Source organism: Gigantopelta aegis, chromosome 6, assembly GCF_016097555.1.
Source record: "Gigantopelta aegis isolate Gae_Host chromosome 6, Gae_host_genome, whole genome shotgun sequence".
In the NCBI taxonomy this organism is placed as follows: domain Eukaryota; kingdom Metazoa; phylum Mollusca; class Gastropoda; order Neomphalida; family Peltospiridae; genus Gigantopelta; species Gigantopelta aegis.
Window position 1 is genome coordinate 82,896,178 of NC_054704.1, and position 7,958 is coordinate 82,904,135.

Consider the following 7,958-nt stretch of genomic DNA (forward strand, 5'->3'; position numbering starts at 1 on the left):
ATGACCTTGACCTTGGTGGTGTGTCCTATCACTTACTCACAATGGACTAGAGTGAATTGTGAACAATCCTCCAACATTTGGTAATTATCGGACTCACCATTCAATAATTAAATCAATTCTCCAAATGTTACGACAATGTGGTTTTGCGTTTCTTCTTTTGAAGAGTATATGAATGAAATATCAGTTATAATTATTTATTTATTCATACAACTGCAAGTGCCAGGCTGGTTTTATAACTACCAATAACTATTACATGAATGGACATTCAGTCTCCATTGTCATTCACAGAAATGGCCGAATACAAAAATACTTTGGTAAACAAATTTATAAAAGACTTTACAAATTTGTTTTATTGATGCCTCTAAAGTTAGTAACATTTGACTGTCACATGGGACAGGAAGAAAATGTTTTATTTAACAGTGGTCACATGGGACAGAGTGTGGGAAATCACTTGAGGATTTTCATATAGATGGGTGGGTTTTTTTGGCACTTTTACTATCGTGTTATATTGTAGAAGCTCAGTTTGAATGAGCTGAAAACTAAAGTGTATATATCCATATCCGACATATTACACGTTGAGAGCTATGAATAATCTGGGAACCAAACTGTGTCTATACAGCTGACCTGTCAATAAAGTCCACCTAAAGGATAGTCTAAAAGTGGCCTTTATGTGCAGTGTTCTTTATATACAAGTAAAACATGTCCTTTTAACATGGAATGAAGAACTCAATGTCCTTAATTACACACTAACTTTGGCTGTGACTGTATCTATACTTGTATCTGAAACACATATTGAGAATTAAGTCACCAATGAACTATTTTACTTGATTTTGAGTTTTGTGATTAGCTCCAATTCTAGGTCCATGCACATCTACCTGAGCACATACCTCAACCATCTGGGCTTTCTGTCCAGGACGAAGAAATGTTTTTTGTTAACAGTACACTCAATACATTTTTATTTATAGTTATATGGTATCAGACCACACAGTGGGCGGGACGTAGCCTAGTGGTAAAGCGCTCGCTCGATGCGCGGTCAGTTTGGGATCGATCCCCATTGGTGGGCTATTTCTCGTTCCAGCCAGTGCACTATGACTGGTATATCAAAGGCCGTGGTATGTACTACCCTGTCTGTGGGATGGTGCATATAAAAGATCCCTTGCTGCTAATTGAAAAGAGCAGCCCATGACGTGACGACAGCAGGTTTCCTCTATCAATTTCTGTGTGGTCCTTAACCATATGTCTGATGCCATATAACCGTAAATAAAATGTGTTGTTAAATAAAACATTTCTTTCTTTCTTTCTTTCAGACCACACAGATAATGAGAGAAGAAACACACTGCAGCCTCGTTTTGATTAACAGTTTTTTGTTACACCAAACATGGAACACTGGCTGGAATAACGAACATCCCAGTGGATCTACTGATGTAGATTGGCCATAGATTGACTGCACACCAAGCAGGCACTTAACCACTGGACTACATCCCTAGGAAAGTTTGTTAATGATTGGTTTGTGAAAGTGTAGTCAGTGTGGTCATTTATTTTCATGCTTATATCAAATTAAGGTTCAAACACGCTGTCCTGGGTGCACACCTCAGCTGTCTGGGCTGTCTGTCCAGGACAGTGGGTTAGTTGTTAGTTGGTTAGTGGTTAGTGAGAGAGTAGAGGGTGTAGTGGCCTCACACCTACCCATTGAGTCCTTAAGAACTCGCTCTGGGTTGCAGCTAGTACCTACCAGCCTGTAGTCTGACGGCTTAACCACTGCAACACTGAGGCCGGTAGTGTGGTCACTGTACACTTCCCCAACCAGTGTTAAAAACTCATTTTGAAGGGAAGCCAGTATGGGGATATGAACCAAAACACCTTCAAAGTGTTAACTGCCAATGACATAACCACTACACCACCAAGGCCAGTACCGGGATACGAACCCAGTACCTACCACCCTTAAATCCAAATGGCACAACCAATAAACCAGCAGGGCCTGTCTGGGTACTAAAATGTACACACACACACACATATTTACTGTATTATACACTTAACAGTAGCTGACATTTATTAGTGAAATACTGTATCTGTGTCAGTGAAACTGTTCACCAATAAAAACACCATTTACCTCAGACCTGAAAGCCAGCAGATGGCAGCCATTAAAGTGGCAGGGAACTCACAGACCCATGCAATCAGGGCTGACTTGAGAAAATAAACCAACAAGTGAATCTGTGAAATTTATTACCTCTAGGTCAGAGATTTGATATACAAGCTGGTAATTTTCTGGAATGAAATATCCAATATGTGAGATTCTGCATGTAAGCAAAATACCACCATGTAACACTCTGGTGTGTAGGTCCATATACAGTTTGTAGTATGTAGATTGTAGTTTAGTTTTTGGGATACATGTTTTATAAACATTTTATTCAAATGTATTGTCTTTTAACATGCTTTAATATGTTTGTGCATATGTTTTGCATCCAGTTCCGTATGTGGAATGTCTATATGCAATAAATTTTTTACCTTTTATCTTTTTATCCTATAAATGCTGGTGAAACCATGATTTTTTCTTGTCCCAAACCTGTGTTATTTTCATATGTCATTTATATGTAGAACTGATATTAATGGTCCATATATGTTTTGTTGGGGTTTGTGGTTGTTTTTGTTGGGTTGTTTTTAAAATTTGGATGGGGGTGTTTTTGTTTTGTTAGTTTTTTTGTGTTTTGTTTTTGGGGTTGGGGTTTTTTGGTACCTACTCCTTGAAATAATATTGAACTGACTTAAAAGTTTGTGACAAAGGTGCAACACCAGCCTCAGTGGTATAGTGAGTAATTAAAGCCATCACGGCCTTTAGGCTGGTAGACACTGGTTTCACATCTCGGTACCGGCTCTCACCCAGAGTGGGTTTTAATGGCCATTAGGTGTAAGGCCACTCCATAGAGTTTACTCTCACTGGACACTAACAATTAAAGGCACAGACTCTAGGTTTTAAGTACTATTGCATTTTGTTTTTACATTTAGAGCCATTTTTCATAATTGAAATCAGACATTACTTAGATTTTATTGTTTAGATTATCCATTTCCGTACATCCGGAGTGTTTCTGGTCATCCTGGTGTTTGTAATAGTACAAAATGCATTTTTCATATTTTAAAAATGGCACATGCATCTGAGTAGTAATGGATATGGAAAGGAGCTCTGGTCTATTCTTTAAAATTATTTCCCCATTTTAATGTCACAGATTCCTGTTTCACTCTATTGTAACTTTATCCAAATGTGTTGCAGGTTTGTAGATTAACTAAACTTAGGCCTGATTTCTCGTTGACCGCTCAAAGCAGCTAGGTTTAAACCTTCGGTCAAGATCAACTAAGCCTAGTTCATAATAAACCATGATTCATTTCAGATACTATTTCACGTGCGAAATCATTATCTCGCTCAGCTAAACCAGGCTGTTCCATGAAGCGGACATTTCATGTACCCCTTCATATGTTCATGTTTTGTTTCTTTTTGCCAGTAATGACAGCCCGTAGTAACAACTTATTTCTATTATTAGTGAACATAGGGATGTTGTCGAGGACAAAAACCCCAACAAACAGCAGAAGTAACAGGGAAATAGAACGTGCATGGATGACAATAACCACTAAATTCAATGCAATTCAAGGCACCCGAAATCGTACAACTAAACAATTAAAAGGATGCTGGAAAAAAGTCGCCAAGTCTTGTGTCAAAACAGCAAAGATGTATAATATTGTTCTAAAGACTTTGCTAGAAAAGAGAACTGATTCATATTCTGCAGATACTCTAGAAAACATACCGACTTTCAAACTTGCAGACAATCTGTATATTCAATATTGTCCAGATATATAAAAAAATGTTTTGTTTAACACCACTAGAACACACTGATTAATTAATCATCGGCTGTTGGATGTCAAACGTTTGGTAATTCTAACACGTTTTCAGACGAAAGTCGGTACAGTTTCCATTAGTAGCAAGATATGTTTATATGCACTTTCCCACAGACATGACAGCACATACCATGGCATTTGTCTATACCAGTCGTGGGACAGAAAAACACTAACATTTTAGTAACTCATTAAAGCATATTCAAGTAATAAAAAACACTTTATAACAAGGTGTTAAAACATTTATGACCAATTTTCTAATTATGAATTGTTATAAACTTACATGTGACCTTGGGAGGGGTAAAAATTATGCTAAACGCATGTGTTATAGATCTTTGGAAAGGTATTCTAAAGCATAACATAATAGGAATGGTTTCGTATTGAATTTCAAAAATAATATTTTATCCCCCCCTCCACCACACACACACTGCTGTTGAAAATATTTTGTTTCGTAACATCTATCTCGTCTCCAGATAAGAATTTTATGTATTCCCTGTGTCATGCAGCAATGACTAAAATGGTGCGACAGATAGCAGTTTGCACTTGCTCTACTCAAGAAGCCTCAACGTGACCAATAGTTGTTGCATAAGTGTAATGTTATGGCCCCTCTTTATACGTTGTAATTGATTACGAAAGATAATTTCCAAGTTATGCACACCTTCTTTGGTAAAACGGAACCGCTGTAGAAATTCTTCGTCACTGTATACATCAAATGGGTTAAACTGTAATCTAAAAACACGTGGTATGTTGAATATACGCCTATTTTCTAGCATTATTTCCATATCGTCAACGTCCGAGTCCGCCATATTTGTATGGATCAAGCTCTTAAACGCCCGATATTGGACGTTTAACTTGAATTTGGTTTAAAAGGATTTTGATCCAAGATTCAAATTTGATCCGCAACGAGAAATGAAATGAGCGGTCGATCCTTTCTTAAACCGAGTTTAAATTGTGAATCGAGCTTAAACCATCAACGAGAAATCGGGCCTTAGTGTCCTTTTTTACAGGCTGAAACTAGGGTCTGTGAATTTAACTCCAAAATGACAGTCCAGGCAGCTAAGAGGTTGGGATGGTTGTGGGTTTGGTTTCGATTGGTTTCGTTTGCTGTGCTTTGCTTTGTTTTGCTTTGCTTTGCTTTACGTTTATTCTTTTGCACAGAACTACATATAATGACCACATGAGTATGAAGGTCCAATTTTTACACAATTTGTACTGTACTTTCTTTTGCAAGTTATTTATTCATGCTGTTTTCTTTGGTAGACAAAACATGATGAAGTTAACTGAAGAACAACATTTTCTCCATGAATGTTTTTAACAATCTTCTTTTTTTCTTCTTTTTTTAAAATCGTGTTTTTTTCAGAAATCCTTTCATTCAGACTTTGTGAAAACATAAAAGGAAAATGCTTTCTTCTTTTATTATAGGTTTATTTTACAAGTCATTTCTTATGTATTGAATTGTGCACAACCAAGTCAAACACGGATTAGAGCATGTGTTTGCCAGATTAAATCTTACTTTGATTTCAGCCCACTGTATAATCTTGCTGAATGGTAGGTCAGTTTACTATGTCTACATACCTATATCAGGTGACTGTATCAATGTCTTTTAAAGCAGAGCAATAGCTCAGTGATACAGTCTTAGAATGGATGAATTCAAATGGATGGATGGACGGAGGAAAACATCAATGGATTGAAAGACCGACGGATGGATACATCAGTGGCTGAATGGAAGGATGGTTGGATGGATGGATGGATGGATGGATGGATGGATGGATGGTTGGATGGTTGGATGGATGGATGGATGGATGGATGGATGGATGGATGGATAAATGGATAAATGGATGGATAGATGGGTGGGTGTGTTTTGGATGGATACATACATAGATGGATGCATGGGTAGATGGATACATGTATGGATGGATGCATGGATAGATGAATGAAAGGATGGGTGGTTGGGTTTGGGTGGAAGGATAGTTGGATGGCTGGATTGTATGGATGGAAGGTCGGAAGGATGGATGGATTGCATGAATGGATGGGTGGATGGATGGGTGAGTGTGTGTGTGTGTGTGTATGTGTGTTTTGGATGGATGGATGGGTTTTGAGTGGATGAATGGATGGATGGATGGATTAATAGATGAATGGATGCATGGATGGATGGATGGATGGATGGATGGATGGATGGATGGATGGATGGATGGATGGATGAATAGATGAATGGGATGGATGGATGGATGGATGGATGGATGGATGGATGGATGGATGGATGGATGGATAAATGGATAAATGGATGGATAGATGGGTGGGTGTGTTTTGGATGGATACATACATAGATGGATGCATGGGTAGATGGATACATGTATGGATGGATGCATGGATAGATGAATGAAAGGATGGGTGGTTGGGTTTGGGTGGAAGGATGGCTGGATGGCTGGATTGTATGGATGGAAGGTCGGAAGGATGGATGGATTGCATGAATGGATGGGTGGATGGATGGGTGAGTGTGTGTGTGTGTGTGTATGTGTGTGTTTTGGATGGATGGGTGGGTTTTGAGTGGATGAATGGATGGATGGATGGATTAATAGATGAATGGATGCATGGATGGATGGATGGATGGATGGATGGATGAATGGTTGGATGGTTGGATGGATGGATGGATGGATGGATTAATGGATTAATGGATTAATGGATGGATGGATGGATGGATGGATGGATGGATGGATAAATGGATAAATGGATGGATAGATGGGTGGGTGTGTTTTGGATGGATACATACATAGATGGATGCATGGGTAAATGGATACATGTATGGATGGATGCATGGATAGATGAATGAAAGGATGGGTGGTTGGGTTTGGGTGGAAGGATGGCTGGATGGCTGGATTGTATGGATGGAAGGTCGGAAGGATGGATGGATTGCATGAATGGATGGGTGGATGGATGGGTGAGTGTGTGTGTGTGTGTGTATGTGTGTTTTGGATGGATGGATGGGTTTTGAGTGGATGAATGGATGGATGGATGGATTAATAGATGAATGGATGCATGGATGGATGCATGGATGGATGGATGGATGGATGGATGGATGGATGGATGGATGGATGAATAGATGAATGGGATGGATGGATGGATGGATGGATGGATGGATGGATGGATGGATGGATAAATGGATAAATGGATGGATAGATGGGTGGGTGTGTTTTGGATGGATACATACATAGATGGATGCATGGGTAGATGGATACATGTATGGATGGATGCATGGATAGATGAATGAAAGGATGGGTAGTTGGGTTTGGGTGGAAGGATGGCTGGATGGCTGGATTGTATGGATGGAAGGTCGGAAGGATGGATGGATTCCATGAATGGATGGGTGGATGGATGGGTGAGTGTGTGTGTGTGTGTGTGTATGTGTGTGTTTTGGATGGATGGATGGGTTTTGAGTGGATGAATGGATGGATGGATGGATTAATAGATGAATGGATGCATGGATGGATGGATGGATGGATGGATGGATGGATGGATGGATGGATGGATGGATGGATGAATGGATGAATAGATGAATGGGATGGATGGATGGATGGATGGATGGATGGATGGATGGATGGATGGATGGATGGATGGAGTCAACAGATGAATGAATGGATCAATGGATGGACTGATGGTTGAATTAAAACAAAATTAAAACTAAAGAAAAGAAGAAAATTTCAATTATTTTAGAGATACACAAAGCAGCTATTAGTATCTGACCTTTAACCAAATCAACTCAAACAAAAACAAAACACATCTGAAACAAAAACAAACTTTACTTTTTAAAATCTCAAAATGCAAGCTCAGTCTGACAGCTGAACAAATAAACATAAGAATGAACTTCTACAGTGGCCAACTTCAAAAGACTTTTTGTCTCACCAGGGAAGGTATGATGCAACACAGTGACCAATAAAGACTTCAAAGAGACCACTTTTATTAACTATTACATACCAACAGCTAATTTCCAGTATCATGTAAACTGCCTGTTGGCAATATAACACAGACCTGCAGGCAGGCCATTACCTAACAGTACTGGACACATGGCAGCTGGATGA